Source organism: Phoca vitulina, unplaced genomic scaffold (genome assembly GCF_004348235.1).
Source record: "Phoca vitulina isolate PV1807 unplaced genomic scaffold, GSC_HSeal_1.0 scaffold9, whole genome shotgun sequence".
Classification (NCBI taxonomy): Eukaryota; Metazoa; Chordata; class Mammalia; order Carnivora; family Phocidae; genus Phoca; species Phoca vitulina.
The window spans coordinates 26,909,832-26,928,655 of record NW_022589712.1 but is presented as its reverse complement, the minus strand read 5'-3'; positions in this window follow the sequence as shown (position 1 = coordinate 26,928,655).

The following is an 18,824-nucleotide window of genomic DNA, read 5'->3' as shown; positions in this document are numbered from 1 at the left end:
CTGGGTGACCACATAATGCCATCACAAAGCAGAATGGGAAAGGGAGACTGTCTGCATGCTACATGCAAAGTCCTACAGGGCTCTATAATTCAGGGATGGGGTGGTGTGGGGACAGCAGAGAGATGAGGGGAGGAAGTTCTGTGGGCAACCATAGCCCTGAGAGCGTGTGGCTTGCAACTACTTCAGACGTGGAAGGGACTGTGTTACTCATGGTGTACAACTGGGCAACCTTATATTTGGAGAGCAGAAGCCGCAGTCTACTGAAATAATCAGGCCCTCTATTTACTATCCAAAGTTCTTGTGTAGCCTTTTCATTGATTGAAGACCTTTCAACTATTTGGCCTACAACAGTGAGCCTGAAGTGACTCACGATTCAAAAAAACCTGGGCTTGGCTAGTGATAAGAGGGATTCAGAAATATTACTAATTGTAATATCATTTTCTGGAACAAAACACTTCCCAGTAAAGCGAGTAGGCTTTTCCTGAGTCTTTAACACACCACAGTGGCCTATAGAATTTCTTATTGTTGCTACAGGCTCCAGAAAGAATAGGATCATTATTGTTAGCTCTGACTGTAATTCTTTTCCATTATGTCAGTTAGAGAGATACGGTCGTGGTTTTTCCAGTCAGACCCTGAATGGGGCTGGAGACCATTGTCTTCCATGGCTTATCTGAGAATCAGCTAGGATGGCTGCAAAGAGCCCTCAACTCAAAATCAGAATTTATGGGGGTGACTCATGGCCCCAATCACTTTCTGGCTTCTGTAAGTGTCCGGGGTATCTGTTTCTCTGCATGTAAAATAAAGAAAGAGGATATTTGCATACTGAGAAAGTTCTGAGAAATGTGCTTTCACATGGAATGTATTTTGAATTTAGTGTAGAGGTGGTCCACCTGCTCATAAAAGGAGAAAGATTGGACAGAGAGCATATTTCCTCTTGATGCTGGAATTGATATATGATTTGTTAGCCTTGTATTTATAGTTTGGGGTTAAACTTCCATTTAGTATACAATTATGAGCTTACGGTGTCAGGAAGGCCACCGCCCAGAATGAGCTGGGACTTGAATAGGATACAAAACTCAATATTAGGAAAATATGAAGGGAAATTACAAGAGGGGTTTTAAGTTTTATTTGAGCAGGAAGAACAAGGAAGCAATCTGCCCACTGCCTGGGGCAAGTGAGGTAATGATAGATTTCAGAGAGAAAGCAGATTAGTCTGAGTTTGGTGTTCTCTGCAGTAAAGGCTTTTCAGAGGGAGAAAGGCAAGTCAGTGGAAGCCCAAGATTTGTGGGTAGTTTATGAAAGAGATGAAGCAGATCACATGTCACCAAGCGGAGGTAGTCAAGTTTCTCTGGCTCAGGCACATGAGGATGAAAACAGAGAGGAGGTTTCTTAACTACCTATCATGATCTTTGAACAGTCAGAGATAGCAAGGGAGGTAGCCAAAAAAGAAAAAGAAGCACATAACATACTGATTTGGTCTCTGAAAACTGTATCAGCAAGGCTGATGTTAGTATCACATAAAATCCTAGGGCAATGTATTAAAAGGATGGTCTGTGATGTAATGACATGGCGGTCCCTGGGAGACATGGTTCTTTCTGGAGACAGCATCTGGTTCATTAGAACAAGTCCATCTGGACAGTGCTCATTTCCTTAATTGATGGGTTTACGAGAGAAATAGGAACAGTGAATACAGATTTTGGCATGGCATTGACCAAGGGTCCCATGACATCCTTGCAGACAAAAGGGAAAAATGTGTCCGTATTAATGGATTCATAGTTGTTTTCACTGATGTGGCTCTAAAATGCTGGTTAGTGCATCTTGGATGGAGGTCTCTAGTGGAAAGACTCAGCACTGAAGCTCCCTTCTGTTCCACATTTTACAACCATCTAAAGGGGATTTATATGGTGCCTAGATCACATCTGTGAGTGCTGATGAAAAGCTGACATTTGTGGTAGGGAAGAAGATATAAATATATATAAAGACAGAATATAGACTAGTCTGATAGAATTGGAATCCTATAATGGCTTTAATAGACTGGAGTAAGAGAACCAATTCAATCTATCCAAACCTCAATTTTCTCACCTGTAAAATGGGGATAATAATATCTTCTTTCCCACAGGGCTGCAGTGGAGATCCAATTAAGATAGTGGATTAAAAAACTATGCAATTGGTGCCATGTTTAGCAGAGAGTTATGTTCAAATATTATTTTCTTTGTTACTATTAATAATACAGTGACAGGCAATAAGTAAAAAACAAAATTTCTGGATTTTGATCTAAAAATCAACTCCATTTCTACAGAACCAGGAAGGTGTAAGTTAATAGAAATTCATCAGACAAATACATAAGCCTTTGGGTTGATCTTAAACTTAGTCTGAGCCCAGAGTGTATGTAACTGTCACTAAAATCCTATGTACAGCGTAGGTGTTCTCAACAGAACTTTAGTGTCTAGCACAAAGAAAGGAGCTATTCCATCTGCCTGTTGGAGCTCTCTCCACACCAGAGGTGCTAAGTTCAAGGCAGGACCACAGCCTTTCAGAGGTTCTGAACCCTGGATGGAATTTGAATCACTTGGGGAGCATTAATGACTACTAATGTCTGGGCCCCAATCCAGGACTATTAAATCAGAATTCTGGGGATGGTGTTGAGAACCACCACTTTAAGTGAAATACTGACTTTTAGAAGCTTTTTCTTTACAGATCCATCCAGGACGGTAATGGGATCTGAGACTCAGGTATCTGAAGGGGGACTAAACAAATTAACTAAGAGAGGTAGAGAGGTGCCTTCAAACGACTGAAGGACTGTAATGGAAGAATAAGATTTACCTTTCCTGTCTCCAGAGGGTAGAACTTAGACCATTGTATGAGTTACATGGAAATTCATGTTTACTTAAAATAAGAATAATATCCCAAACAATTAAACTTGCTAGAGAATTAAAAGAGTTATTTGGGAAATGATTAAAATCCCATGGGTGCTGGCCTTCAGTGTTTTCATACCTGTTTTCCAGCGGTGTTATAGGGTGTATACTTAAAGGAGCCTTTATGTTTCAATCAATTAATACATTTCTAATTTTCTTTATTATTCTTTTAGATGATGAAACTGACCACATTCAGTAAGTAATCAGGGGTCAGACATTGGTGTTTTTAAAAAGCTCACTTGGTGCCTTGCCACCCCCTGGAACTGTTCTGGCCCCGGGGCCCCAGCCTCCATCAGGGACTTGAGTGATCCGAGTGCTGTCCAGGTGGGCAGGGGAGGGTTGCAAATGATCCATCAGCCTCCAGGCATGGCGCACCTGTGGGAGGCTGAGCTGTAGTTCATGTACCGAGCCTGAGCTTCGGACAATAATGACAGAGTGGAACTCTGAATCCGGGCCTCCTTGCTAATTTTCTGTTGCTCTTTTCTGCTATTCTTATCTCTGACAGGCAGATTGAATCCTGATAAAGGTACTTCATAGTAAAAGTCTTCATCATGTTACGAAAGATTTTTGATCTTCAGCCAATGACCCATTTCTTTGCGAACAGTCCATACAATTGAATTCCAGTAAAATCAAGGATTTGGGTAGTCCCTTGCTGGTTATGACAATAGAGGATTAAATTTGTACGTCAGAGCTCATAGTCCTGGAATACCATCCCTTTAGCCCACCCCTTTCTGTTCCTATTTTTAATGTGTTGTTCTTTTTGAATATAAATCATATTTCTGTGCTAATAAGTTTGTGTTGCTGTAGGTAAATGATTATTATTAGTTCATCAAAAGGGAGGAAAAGCACCTTGGCAAAGAAGAGAGGTTTATTTCATCCAGGTTATTCATTAGTGATCAGATAATAAGAGCTAAAACATTAATTCTGTGAAATTCCAACCCATCTCTTTGTTTCACTGCCAAAGATTAAGAGGGAGAAGGGCCTTTCCTTTTAACCTTGAATCTCAGTCTCAAGACAATTTGTTTTTAAATTTTAAGAAAAGGCTTTTCAGTCATTAATTGATCCGACAAATGGGGAAACTCTTTCAACCTGATTACTTAACATTTGTTTACACATATGTTTTCTTTCATCCAACATAACTTTCAAAATAATCAACTGGTTTGACCAATCTAGTATGCCATCAAAGGGTATTAAGATATACCTTCATGGCTTGATTTGTGTTAGATTGTCTTGAATCAAAAATCAAAATGGGTCAAAGTAGAATTCTTAGACCTAGAACACTTCAGATGTTTAAACAATATTTGTCAATTTTTTTTTTATTTTTAAAAGATTTTATTTATTTGAGACAGAGAGAGAGAGTGAGCGAGAGAGAGCACAAGCCAGGGGGAGAGGCAGAGGGAGAAACAGACTCCCCACCGAGCAGGGAGCCCGAAGCGGGGCTCGATCCCGGGACCCTGGGATTATGACCTGAGCCGAAGGCAGCCGCTTAACTGACTGAGCCACCTAGGCGCCCCAATATTTGTCGATTTAGTGAATAATTCCCATGATATTAACAACAACTAAAAAATCATTTTTATGCCTCCATTTGTTCACGGGATTCACTTCATGCTAGAGAAATTCTATAGCTTTGTGGCACGTGCTGTTCGATACCTTCCCGTTATAATGTCTGTCACTTCTCAGTCGCTAACAGGACCCCAGCTTTGTTTAGGACAGCCATGTGCTCAGGAATATACAATGGCCACTAGTAGGAGGCATTTGACAGAGTTTCAGCCCAATGAGAAGAAAGCGTGACCTGCTGGATGTTTTTGAGGAGGCATGTCCCTTTCTTATTGAGTGCTCTCCAAAGAAATATGTCAAATTAAAGCATGATGTTAATGTTAGAAAACAAATTTTGAATTTTGTTTTTGTGTTCCGGGATATGTGACAGGTTAAACACACAAACAGGTTGTTTAGCTGATGGCGTTCTCTGTCATTAGGCAGAGATCACTAGCTGTGGAAATTCCATGCTGCTTTCAGGGCTGAGCTGGAGCTCAGAGACCTAAACAATGTGAGCTCTTCACACCAGGTGCAAAGGCCGGCCCAGGTCCCCACCTGTCTTCCCGGGAAGCTTCGTGCCTCACAAAACCCAGGAGAGAGCAGTCACATCAGGGGTTCGGAGCCCACCAGAGTCCTGAGGCCTCCTGGGCACCTGATAACCTGGCTCGCGCAGGCAAAACGCTGATTTCCAAAATGGAAAGGGGGTCCTATAGTTAGAAGACTGACGCATGAAACGTAAGAAAAGAACGAGCCAAAGCTCTGGAGAGTGGACAAAACAATGTGGTCACCTGCTTTATTCTAGGCAAAGAGAAAATAAAGTCAGTTGGCATTTATGCTCATGGGCGGCCACTAAATTTACCAAGCCTGTCCTCAGCCCTCAGTCGTTCAGGGCTACCTTCCATCCAAGTTAACACTGGCACTACTGCCCTCTGTTGGATAGAAACTGAACTTCACTATGGTATCTTGTTTTTCTTGCTGGCCAATTTAAAGAGGTCAGAAAGAATTGAGTTGAGCTCTAGTCCCAGTCATCTCCCAAACACATATTCAAAGCCAAAATTCTTGAGAGTCACATTTTTTTTTCCTGAAGGGCAATTGGGAGCATTGATGTCTACTGTGATTCTAAAAACAGGGCACCCGACTTTACGGACTAGAGCTTATAAAAGGCACTAAGACAGTGATTCCTAAACTTTATCTTTTATTAGCTAAACTTATTATCCAAGCAAACTCTTGGATAAGTTTCCTAGTGTAAAGCCACGGCTCGTTCCAGCCCTACAACAGCCCCTGCAGCACCTCCACGGGACCAAAGCACTCAGCAGAGGTCCGTTTGAACAACAACAACAACAACAACAAAAAAACAAAACAAACCCGCTCTAAGAGATCTGTTTGGAGGAAACCTAGGGAGAATGCTTTGCCAATCTCTTTCTCTGTTTAAAACTGTTTTTTTTTTAAATGAATTGATTTCCAAAACATAAAGTACTTCCCCCCCCTGCAAAAAAATTAAGGTATCTATTTTCTTACTTCCTCGACAAAAATTCTGCCAAATTTCTGCAGCTCAGTGAGCCAAAGTATGTCTGTATGTAGTGTTATGGTCATCAAAAGAAATGGGAATATTTTGGAATATGCAGAAGTTAGAGGAATATGTATTTGTTCATAGAAGGTGGTTTCTGGGGCTCTCTCTAACATACCCACCAGGTGCTTATTTGTTACTTATCTGATGAGATAGGGAGGCCCTTGGCTCTGTTGCCCAGTTAACAATTAATTTTCTTGTTTCCAATAATAGATCTGTCTCCTGGGTTAGTCTCACTATAAGCAAGAATTGAAAATTTTAAAGCTAAAAAAAACTAACTTAGAGTGAGAAACAGGACTGTCACACGGAGCATTCTCTCCTGCGGCAGATCCATGGGAAGTCCTAGCTCATCAGCCCAAAACCAAGAGGAACAGATCTGAAGTCTGAAAAACCAGGTTTATCATAATGTAAAACCTTTATAACGTGAGAGACTGAACTCCAGAGGAACTATGAAGCATCTCAGCCATTATAGGCAGAACTGAATTATTACAGGATTTGAGACAAGGTGGAATTAAGGTCAACCTTGAATGTAGGGCTGTGAGGAAAGGGTCAATGTCAAGGTTGGACTAGGATGTGAACTTAGAACACTGTTTCTTTGGAAACCACAGAGTCAAGATAGATGTGGAATATTGTGTCCAGACACCCCTTACATCTGGGTTGGAAACTGAGACTGCTTCGTTGTATCAAAATGACTGAGATCCTTCAGGCAAAATGGAATGTTCCATCTTCACTGATTAATTTCAACCACAATATTTCTGATATCTATGTTATCAGAGAAAAGTGTTTCTCAGTGAATAAAGAAGCAGTAGTCACTCAAATAAGAAGGTTGCATGACACTTTATAGCTGTGGTAGGTCCTTGGGAGGAATATTGTTTCCCATAAACTTTGCAGCTGGTTCTCTCATGTCTGTTATTCCAGCTTGATGAATGGCTGGCCACATGTTTACTTTCTCAGTCCAAGCAAATTTGTACTTTCTCAGCGGGATGGTGGATGACTCTCTGAGTTAGCTGGGCAAGCGCATGCGCAGGCTACCAGAGCAAGATAGCTGGTGATTCCAACATTTGAAAGCATCAGGCCAGGACAGGTAGTCATGGTCCCCTCGCGTTGACCTCCTACCCTTACTCCTTTCCTCTCCTTCCATTGCTCCTAGGCTCATCCCTGTCCTTTCTTCGGGAGAAGGTGAGGGATGGCAAAGCTCTTATTTGACATAGTCAAAATATTTTCAGGAAAACTTTTCTTCTTTTTGTTATGGTCCCTTTTGTATTGTTTCCTAGTTTAACCCTGAGCGGGGAATGGGGGTCGTATCTTATTTTTGAATTACTGGGGGAAACACCTCACAGTTTGCCCTTGACAGGGTTCAGGACATGCTACCCCAAAATATGGCACCTTGACACACCAAATATCTTAAGCTGAAGGAGTTCAAGAAAACAGCAGAAGCAGGAAGGTAACTCTGACCTCCCTGTACCCGCCTTTTTTCTCTGAAAGCAGGAGATAAATCTCTGATGTGAGAGGTCCCCTCGCCCCACCCCTGTGTCAGGAGGAAGGGAGACATTCTTATCACCAAACGCAGGGAATTAGGCTGAGAAGCCTGTGTAAACAAACCTTGTTATTTCTTCACCAGTTTACGACCCCAAGCCCAACTCCTTTGTCTTCTCTATTCTTTGCAAATTTATTGTTTCTTTGTCTAAAAGGTACGAAAGCTTCCTGTTCTGGTCACTTCTTCGGGTCTTCATTCTCTCCTGAAGACTCCTGTATATGTATAAAAATTCAGTAAAAACTGTATGCTTCTCTTCTGCTAATCTTTGTCGGTTTAATTTTTATACCCAGACAGGGACTGCAAGAGGGTCAAGGGAAACTTTTTCCTCCCCTACAGCCTAAAATATAGCTGAGAAACTATACTTGTTTAATGTGCATGAAATGGACCAAATAACCCTTAGTAAAAGGATTATAATTTTGGTTGAAGTTATAATTTGACCTCAAGTGAGCCAAAATAAAATACTGAAAATAACTTCTAAATGAAACTGACTATCCTATATTTACTTAGAAATATGGCAGTTTGTTTACTGTGGTTTAACTCCTTGCCAAACTAAGTGGGGAAAAAAAATAATTTTCATCCCCGAAACTTTTTTTTAAAGAAATGCTTATACGTACTCATGTCCCTTTTTAAAAATGTATGAGAAAGTTAATAAATGACTCTTGATTAACTTTCAAATCAAAGGTTTTCTTGATGTGACTTCTATATAATTTTCTGAATTTTCCAAATGAGGTGGATCTGAAATCCCCAGGGCAATTTCTGCCATGGAAAAGCTGGATAAGCCTGGACTTCCCGAGTGATGTCACAATGAGACTTAGCTTTGATAATCAGGAATTTCAAGACCAAGCCAACATTTCAAGAGATTGTCCAAGAAAACAAATGTGAGAAGATTTCTGTGTGAGGTTCATTTGAAATAAGAGTGATGTTTTCTTTAAGTACCTATAATTGTATATTCAAAGCAAACTCTTAAAATATCTTGCTATGCAGTGTCTAAATATCTTGAAGAGAACACTTAAAAAACTGTCCAGTGAGGTGTTCACACTACAACAATTTTAAGTGATGAAAACAAATTGCAGAGCAATCTGGGCAGCAATCCAAGTTTGGTTGGAAAAAAATAGGAAAGAAAAGAAAAAGAAAAAAAAAATGACCTGTGAGTGGTTTGTGTGCATGAAAAGAAAAGTATCAAAAATATCTGGTTATCTGGAAGGAAACGCAGCAAACTGTTAAATGGAGTTACTTCCTGGAATATATAGAGAGGGCAGGAGATTTTCGTTTTTTATTTTACAGCCCTTTGTGTCGGTTTTCATTTGTTATGATTAGCATTATTGTATTTGTCATTTAGAAACTCATCAAATTTTGAAACATCACGTGTCTCACTTGACTCCTCCCTTCTTTAAAAGAGGTTCCAATATTGTTAACATTTAGCAGGAACATGAATGTAAAGTGTTTTTAATTTCGATGTCAATGGGCTAATAAAGCTCTTCCTAATACATTAAGATATAAAGGAATTGTATTGAACTTTATAATAAATAATAATATATGATAGGAAGTATTAATATGTCATATAAATATTGGAGCTTCTGAAAATGGCAGAAGTCGAATCTTATTTGTGAATTCATTGATTCAATAAATGTTTAAGGACACTCTATGTATAAGGCTCTGAGCTAGATGTCAGGGCAACAAACATGAAAAAGTCATGATCCTTATTCCTGAAGAGCTTACGTTTCATTGGCATGGACCAGCACACAGAAAATAATTGATACACTAGGAGGAGTGGAATAACAAAGATGTATCAAAGGGATGCGGGACACACTGTGTGAATGAAGAATAGGGAAGGCTCCTAGGAGCCCACTTTTACTGGAACTTGAAGGAGAGAAAGTTTTCTAGGCAGAGAACACAGGTGAGGACACTCCAGCATGAATGAAAGAACAGTGATATCAGGGCTCCCGGGTGGCTCAGTCCATTAAGCGTCTGCCTTCGGCTCAAGTCATGATCCCAGGGTCCTGGGATAGAGTCCCGAGTCAGGCTCCCTGCTCTGAAGGGAGCCTGCTTCTCCCTCTCCCTCTGCCACTCCCCTTGCTTGTGCTCTCTCTCCCCCACCCCCGTGTCAAATAAATAAATAAAATCTTAAAAAAAAAAAAAAAAAAGAATAGCGACATCAAAGTTTCTAGCACAAAATGAAATCAACTTTTTGAGGGTATCATATTAGCTTACAATGACCTTGCCTGCTCTGGGAAATGCTCCCAGATGCATTGGGTTGTTCCCCTTGTAACCATGCTTATATTACATCTTCTCATACCCCCATCTATTAAATTAGAACAGATACATACTTCTGCAACAATAGCATTTTAAAGATATACATGGGGACGCCTGGGTGGCTCAGTCAGTTAAGTGTCTGCCTTCCGCTCAGGTCATGATCCCAGGGTCCTGGGATCGAGTCCCACATCAGGCTCCCTGCTCAGCGGGGAGCCTGCTTCTCCCTCTCCCTCTGCTGCTCCCCCTGCTTGTGCTCTCTCTCACAAATAAATAAGATTTTTAAAAATAAATAAATAAATAAGGATATACATGTATATAAAGCTATGATCTTTATATAATTGAGTGTTGGCAAAAATTAAAGACAATTGAAGTATTATTACGTGTGTCAATACATTTAGTTGATGGACCAGCAATGTTTGGATGAACAATAAAATGACACATAAATTCGTAATTTATTACATGTTTATTTCATAAAATATATTTTCTTTCCTTTTATTTTATTTAAATTAAGATGTTGTTATGATTCAGATTTTCATAAAATTTGCATTCTATCAACAGCCATGCATGATCGTTCTTGAATCATTATAGTTCTCAGTTTTAATTACTTTCAGTTTGGCTCAACTTTACTCTCCTGAGGCTTTAGCAACAGGAATTATTGAAAACATTCTTAAAGCAATAGTCAGACTCAAAATAAATACTAAAATTTACATATGGTTTTTTTAAACTTAAAAAAATTGAGTTATAACTGACATACAGATGATGTTTAATCACTGTAATGGAGCTATATATAATAAATTACCATAATCACAGCATCAATTATAAATGATCTTAATTTCACATGTGACTTTCACTTCTACAATGTTCATGGCCTCTTACGGTAATATCCATATGGTAGTTCTTACTTTTTTCTTCTTTCAAAAACTTCAGTGTTGTAATATTATCAAAAATGAAAATAGAAATTAACATATTGCTCAACTTACTGAAATCTCTCTTCAATCAAGACTATGTCTAAACCTATAATATGTTGAGAAAGTCATTTCTATAGAAATCGGTTTACACGATAGGGGTACACAAATCTTCTCTTTCATGGATAAACAAATGTTCTCATTTCCCTTTTCTTTACAGGAATGCTACTTTTGATGTTTATTTTATATGCAGTTTCAACTCAGAAAACAACAACAACAACAAAAACAACCCACCAACATTGTCTCTAAATTTAAAAGAATGTATACTATTAATTATTTAAGAATGGACCAAAAGTACCTTTTGAGTTTCTTGTAAGCTTTTGCTAACATAATTAGTAGTAAATAATAGTACACACCAACTGATCAAATTCAAGATTAGTTCATTCTTTGTCAAAGATTGATTTCTTCTTATTTGGAATCTTTATAGTTATTTTGCTTTCCTCTTCTTGGGTGCTTCATATATTTTGCCTAAATGAAATCTAATTGCCGTGGCAGCATTTAACCGACATTCTCCTTGCATGTCTAAGTGTAGTGGTGAGGTTATATTTGCTGGGCAGGCCCAGAAAACATTTAATATCATAATTGAATTGTTCTCCGGAAAGTCATCACTACTGAGCTACTGACACGCACAAATCTCACCTCAAGTGAGAAATTCAAACTATGCACTGTGAGGCACAATGGATGCTCCTGGAATTTGGGCCAAAATTCTCATTTGTACACTTGTGTGTGTGGTTTTTTAAAAAGATTTATTTATTTATTTGCAATAGAGCGAGAGTGAGTAAGAGAGAGGAAGGGGGGAGGGGCAGAGGGAGAGGGAGAAGCAGACTTCCCCCTGAGCAGGGAGCCCGATGCAGGGCTCGATCCCAGGACCCTGAGATCATGACCCGAGCTGAAGGCAGATGCTTCACCGACTGAGCCACCAGGCGCCCCTGTACGCTTGTTGATGCCATTATCACAGATCTGCCTTGATAAGCTTTCAAATTAATACCTGACACTGAAAACTGTGTTTTTGTTTTTATTTGTTTGTTTTTAACAAGAGGTGTGATTTGTTTAACATTGGCATATGTGGTCCAAAACCACTACTGCTTACTCGAAGAGCTGGGTGGGACGACGTAATATTACAGCCCGTATAGGACATATGCAGAAAATGGTGTTTTTTAAATACCTTCACTTAAAACCCACACATTTCCCAACATACGTAAAACAAATTAAACACTGTTTCATTTCAATTTTGGTATTTTTTTTTTCCTGGTAGTTCAAAAATTTGTATAATATAATTATTTTTCAACATGAATTTTTCAACATGAATTATTTTTCAACATGTATTAATATAATTATTTTTCAACATGGATTTCAACATCATGTCAGATTTTATCAACATGATAACAATGTAGTTGAAATTTGTACTATTCGATTCGGATTTTTTGGTTGGTTCATTTTTCTCACATTATATATTTAAGATTTTAAAACCTTATTTTGAGTTTCTACTTTTTTTAAATGCAGCTTACATGTTCATTCATTATGCTATATGGCATAAAATTTCTAAATCAATTCCAATAACATTAGAAATTTTCTGTAAATTACTTTCTGTAAACATTGTACTTGTTTGTGCTATGAAAAGCTTGGGATAGGGGCGCCTGGGTGGCTCAGTCGTTAAACATCTGCCTTCTGCTCAGGTCATGATCTCAGGGTCCTGGGATCAAGGCCCTAGGATCAAGCAGCACAGTCTCATAGGGCTCCTTGCTTCTCCCTCCCCCTCTGCCTGCTCATCCACCCCCCTCTCTCTCATGCTTCTCTCTCAAATAAATAAATAAAATCTTTTTTGTTTGTTTGTTTTAAAAGCTTGGGATACATATAAAATGCATGGGGTTATTCTTTTAAGCACACCATGCTAACATCCTATATCAGTGTTACTTTCTTTGCTAAATGCTATCATTTTTTTTGCTGTTTAAACTTTCAAAAAGTTCTTGTAATTGCACATTTTGTTTTGTGTGTGTTTGCATATTTATGCACCACTGACATTTTGTATTCTTTTGATTGAGACCTTAAGTATTTTTTTAACAACTACCTTCATTTTAAAGTTAATCTTGAAGACTGGCTGTGAAGCCTTTGACAGGAGGAACACCTTGTCTTTGAAATTAGAATATAAAAACCAGTTTCCACGGTTTCCTTTTTCATTTGAAAGAATTTTGATACAAAATGAAATATTAAATTCTCTGCAATGTTCAGGCAAAGGAAAATCAAAATTTATTTGCATCAGAGTAAGTTTTGCAAGAAACATTCTCACACTGTCAGAAAGCTGCATGGGCCATTTCCCAAGATCATGGTTAATAAACAGTAAAGCTCCAGAGAGTTCATCTTTCACATCCAATTGGCAGATTCAAGAATGCCATTTTTTCAACTTTTTTTTTTAAAGATTTTATTTATTTATTTGACAGAGAGAGACACAGCGAGAGAGGGAACACAAGCAGGGGGAGTGGGAGAGGGAGAAGCAGGCTTCCCGCTGAGCAGGGAGCCCGATGTGGGGCTTGATCCCAGGACCCTGGGATCATGACCTGAGCCGAAGGCAGACTTTTAACGGCTGAGCCACCCAGGCGCCCCTTTTTTCAACTTTTAAACAGAAATACGGAGTTGCATTTGGTATTTGTGGGTGGTGATGTTGATATGAATAATTATCTTTGCAAATCTTCACTTTGTAAAGAATATTCATATTCTTTAAGATGAATTCTTGAATATTCTTTGGTTACAGGAATCCTATCTGATGCCTATTCAAATTCTGGATTTGACTGGAACAATTTTCTTGTTCATTTTCTTGTTTTGATCAGCTGCTAAAGCTTCAATACATGTAATATTTGTAATATCCTTTTCAAAAGTTTTATGCAGATTGTTTACCATGTATGTTCTCAATTTAAATGTGAATTTTAGAATCTTAAGAAAACAGCTTCTTTGAAGGGTTTTTTATTTCTAGTCTGTTTTGAGTTTACTTTTATATTTTCTACTTCTTTCATGATTTAGACTTGTCATTATTGCTAAGACCCAAAGAATTAAAAATGAAATGTAATTTTATCATGTTTTCATCCAAAATTGCAACAAAATACATATAAAAAATTAACAAACTGTAGAATACTTTAGAAGTATTCCTATAAAACTTATAAATCATAAGTTTTCCCCCCAAAGTTCTCTTTCTTCTAAAGTATTCTAAATCATCTCTCAAATTAAAAAGCAAAACACAAACTGTAATTAATTTGGTGTCATAATTTTAATTAAAATTAGTTAAATCAAGGTCAATTTAAAAAGTTTTGTAACTTTAATGAAGTCTTAACGTTTTATAAAAATAAAACTATTTGCAATTTTACCCATGTCCAAGTAGTTGCCCGTGGAAAGACTCAGTACTATGCTTAACTGATGTTATAGATCTACACAGATGCGAGTTTTAAAGTAATCCGAGTCTCTTTACATTGCAGAATGTGGTGCAGTTGCCATGTTTGTTTATTGTGAATGTCATCCTAAAATCAGGAATGCCTCAGGAACCACAACTGTAACCTGAAGAAAAATGAGGGAGAGATGGTCAGCGTTACTGAGAAAATATTTCATTTTAAAGAGATCTATTTTATTTGTGGTATCTGAGAAGAAGGGTTTGAGGAGCTAAGGAGTCTTTTTTCTTTCCTATGTGCAGGAGCTGGTTAAATCTTCCCTGTACTCTAAAGCAGCATTTGCCTCTAATATCCGCAGCAGGCACAAATCACACAGCCCCCATAATCCAGATGTGGATGCCTTTTACTCGCGATCTTATTGCCAAGACACACAGAGTAGTGTTTCCTGGAAACTTGAGGATTACAATTTGTGTCATACCAAGAACTCTAAGCAGGATCCCAGTGATAGACCATATGTTCTTTAGTAAGTTTATTTTTTTCATGGGTTTGTGACATGCAGGATCCTCAGAAGCATGGAGCCCAGGGCAGAGGTCTGCCTTGCCTGAGTCTAAGGGAAATACTGGTTGGATCTTTTGGATTCTTCTCATGTTTAGGAATTTAGAACTAAGGCTTGTTGTAAGCTGAGCCATGTTCATGGCAGAGGATGGAACTTCCCATTTTGGAAGTTCCTGGATATTCCAGAGGCTGAGGCGTTGACCTCTTCCTTGGATTCCACAAGTATCATTAATATCCTCTTCACAAATGCCCTTTTTGTGTAGACTAGCTTGTTTGGTTTCTGTTACATGTAACCAAAAAAAAAAAAAAAAAATCTCATAATGCATTGGTCTATTGTGGGAAAGGAAAAGGTGAAGCTGGAGTGTTGGCTGAACCCAGATTGTAAAGTGAATCTAACCCCTTCACACCAGGGAGACATGAAACACACCATCTCTTCAGTGTCTCAGACTGCCTCGGGATCATTGCATAAAGTCTCTTTTCAGCACTTTCCTTTGTTTCATCTGTGATTATATGACTTGATATAAACAGGGTTTTTCCTTGCCGTAGGTGACTTCTGGCATGGACTGTGTGACAGGGACATAGGAACTCTAATTGTCTCCCTTTATTTTCCTGCCTGGCTTGTCAGTTTCTGGCTTTCTGACTGGGTTCTATATATCTATCTTCCCCAAATTGTTCAAGTCAAGTCTCCTATTTCAGAGAGGTGGAAACCACCACGAATGAGCCTTTTCCATCAATATCACTGCATTCCTAAGGGCAGTAATAAATTCAAATAGATAATGTGGTTCAATCTGCTTGGGTGTTCATACTTGGGACTGAAGAATACCTGTGATTTTCTGCAGAGCCATATGTTTCTGAATATACTCTCTAACACAATGCAAGCCATTTTTATTCACTTAAAAGCTATTCCTCATTGACCCTTGTACAATTTTTGAAGTAGATAATTTTAGGTACTTAAGAAAACAAATCATATTTGATGATGATTATGTTCATTAGAAATGATATGCAATTAATATACTAATTGTAGGTTATTTCACCAAAGCCATATATTCCACGAAGAGGTATTTTTTTCCTACTAGGTTATTTTATGTGTTAACTGAAGTGTATATTGCAAAAAATTTTGTGAACTCTGAAGCATTAAAACTGTTGAAACTTCATCCTTGTGAGCAATAAAGCTAATTATATTTTAAATTAGCTTATCAATTGCAAAAATCAATAACCTTCATATACACAAATAATAACCAGTTAAGAGATACAATAGAAGAAAATAAACCCATTTACAATACCAATAAGAAAGATAAAATATTTAGGAATAAACTTCACAAGATATGTTCAAAACCTAAATAAAGCAAATAATAAATACTCCTGAAAGACAGGAACGTGGAGTTGAAATAAATAGAAAGGCATCCTGGGCTCTTGGTTAGAATGTTTCAGTGGTATTTAGATGTCAGTTCTCCCTAAAATAATTTATAAATTTAATGTAATTCCAACAAGGCAAGCTTTCTTTTTTTCTTTCTTTCTTTTTTTTTTCTGTAGCCGGGCAAGTTACTACTAAAGTCCATATGGTAAAACAAACTTGCCAGGGAAACACTGAAAAGAAAGACTCACAGTGTAGGGTGAGCGGAGTGGAAGAATGAGATTAGCCCTCCCAGATATTAAAACATATGATAAAGCCCCTACATTGAACACAGTGTGGTACTAGCACATGAACAGATGGAATAAAATAGAAAGTCCAGAAACAGACCCAACTCATATGGTAATCTAGAAGATGATGAAGGTGGTATCTCAGATCTCTGGGGGTACAACTGGATTTTTTTAAAGGTACTGGGGCATTTGGAAAAAAGGTAAAATTATGTCCATTTCTCATGTATACAAGAATAAGCTCCAAATGGATTTAAGTTGTAAATGTAAAAAAAAAAATGTAACTATACAAATAGTAAAAGAAAACATGAATGAATTCCTCTAAAATTTGAGTGTAGGTAGAGGATTTCTCACTATAACCCCAAATTCAGATGCAAGAGAAGTGCTAACACATTTGACTACCAAAACATTTTTAAATGGCAAAAGCCATAAGCAAATTTGGTAAAGGACAAATAGTAAATTGGGAGAAAATATTTTCGGTATTTATCACAGATAAAAGGTTAATATATATATTACATACTAATATATGTATTACTAATATATAAAGAACTTTTAAAACTCGAGGAAACACTGAAAATCCTGTTTTAAAATTGGCAAAACCAAGAACCATCCCCAGAAAAGATATAAGCATGGCCTCACTCATGAGAAATTAAAACTGAAACCACATAGAGATACCATTTCGCATTCATCAGATTGGCAAATAATCAAAAGTTTGACAATGCACATTACTGACCAGACTATATGGAGATATGCACTCTCATACATTGATAGTGGAGATGCAAAATGATTCACTTACATGGAAAGGAATTTGTCTATATCTAAGAAAACTACAGCAATCGTCCCTCTAGGAATTTATCCTGAAGGTAAAACTTTTGAAATATGAAAATACACAGGTACAAGGTCTTAACTGCAGCGTTATTTGCAATAGCAAAATATTGAGAACTACCTGAATGCCTAGGAGTACTATATCACTATCATCATCATCATCATCATCATCATCATCAACCTTCTACAAACTCCAGAAGGCATTAAGTTTTTTAAAAAACAAATTGCAAGAGTATTTATAATATCTTTTACATAACAAAAAGAAATAAAACACATAAATCTGCTTGTTTGGGGGAAAAGAAACACAGGAAGGAGAAACCAGCAAGCACTGAAATTAGTTACCTACAAGAGGTGAAGAGGAGTCAGAGAGAACAAAGCGACCCTTCTCCAAGGGTACCTTTAAGAAATGGAGAAATAACATGACTACATTGAAAGGGCAGCAGGGGGGAGAACTAATTCAAGTAACTTTAGACCACAATACTTTGAAAATATGCTGTTACCGTGTGGGAGTAAAAAAAGAGCTGCAAAGCCATCTTAATTTCCTTTTATTCTATTCGGTATACATAGTGATTTGCGTATAGTGATTTTGAAACTATTTTGTGTGTGGTGTAGTCCTAGAAAGCTGAGTCAGTATCTTGACAGTGTTGGAGGTCAGGATTCTCATTGTAGGAGAAAGGAGACAAAAAGATGAAGCCGGGGAAGGCAATGAAGAACCTCGTGGAGTGGGATGCATATTGATGGTACCAGTACGACGTCAGAACTTCTGTTATATACATACAGACAGACAACCACCGTGTGGTGTGTGTGTGTGTGTGTGTCCGTGTGCGTGTGCCTACATGCACATGTGTGTGTATTTTCCTGGCTCTGTCCTCTGAAAAGGCCTAAAGGCCAAGATGCCCCAGTAGCAAGGAGCTTATCTAGTGCCAAAACCTCAGTTTCTAAATACTAATTTCCCATTAAAAGGAAACAGAGGTCCTTGAAGAAATGGCCAGTTCCAGTACTGGGCAGGGAAGGTACATGAGGAGTCTGGAAAACTTATTGAACTAGAAAACGTCAAAGTGTTTTAAAAATAATTATGGGAACATATCAAAAGCGTATAGGAGCCAGCTTAAAGGGGCACCAAACTGCCAAATCTGGGACAACTTTAGCATTAAAATGAACAGTGACAGGAATGGAATATTCCAGCCCATGGAATAAAACTGGAATCTAGATAGGTGAGTGCGAGGGAGAGGGGGTGGGGGGTGGAGGGGAGAGGCATTTTTTATTGAATAACACCTACTAATAAATGTGGAGGGACTGGGTGGACAAGTAAAATCAACATTTTACAACCATCATAGCAAAGATTGTTTAGGGCAAAAATCATCAAGTTTAGGAAGAAAAGTATGATGAGGAACAGGATATTCCAATGGGCCTAAAGGGTCTCCCAACCAACTGCTTACTAGCTACAAGGGAGAAAATAGGAACTAGAATGGAGAAAATGGATTAACAGTTTAATCAAGTGATCAAAATTGACATCATGAATGAGGGGCAGATAGGTATCTTATACTTGGAATATCTGAGAGGACACATCATCATTTACGTAATTTTCTGGCTAAGGATGTATAACCTGAATCTAATCACAAGGAAACATCAGCAAACCAAAATGAAGAAACACTCTAT